The sequence below is a fragment of the Penaeus monodon genome, chromosome 23 (genome assembly GCF_015228065.2).
Source record: "Penaeus monodon isolate SGIC_2016 chromosome 23, NSTDA_Pmon_1, whole genome shotgun sequence".
NCBI classification, from domain to species: domain Eukaryota; kingdom Metazoa; phylum Arthropoda; class Malacostraca; order Decapoda; family Penaeidae; genus Penaeus; species Penaeus monodon.
The window spans coordinates 38316107-38316510 of record NC_051408.1 but is presented as its reverse complement, the minus strand read 5'-3'; positions in this window follow the sequence as shown (position 1 = coordinate 38316510).

Genomic DNA, 404 nt, shown 5'->3' with positions numbered 1-404 from the left:
ATGGAAGTATAAACACCAACGAAAACGATAATTGTATATGAGTATATATTTTCATGTTAGGAATCAGGAGGGAAGATAATATTTGGAAAAATATAGACAAAAAGGATGAGGAAGGTAGTCTCCCCTCCTCCCCCCCCCCGTCCTCCTATCACCACGGGGTTTCCTGTTCTTTAAGTCAGTCTATTTCCGGTTTCATGCAGACGGTGGTTTTGCTGGCTTTTCCTCAGTACTGGCATGTTGTCTGCAGATTAATTTATACAAATATCGTATTAAGAGTAAAGGCAGAAAGGCGGAAAAGCATATCTGGCAACTGTTGTTTAGAAGATTCCGTTTTCTTTATCTTTCTTTGTCTTCCTGTCTATCTCTGTTTGTATTCATTAATTTATCAATATATTCATATGTTT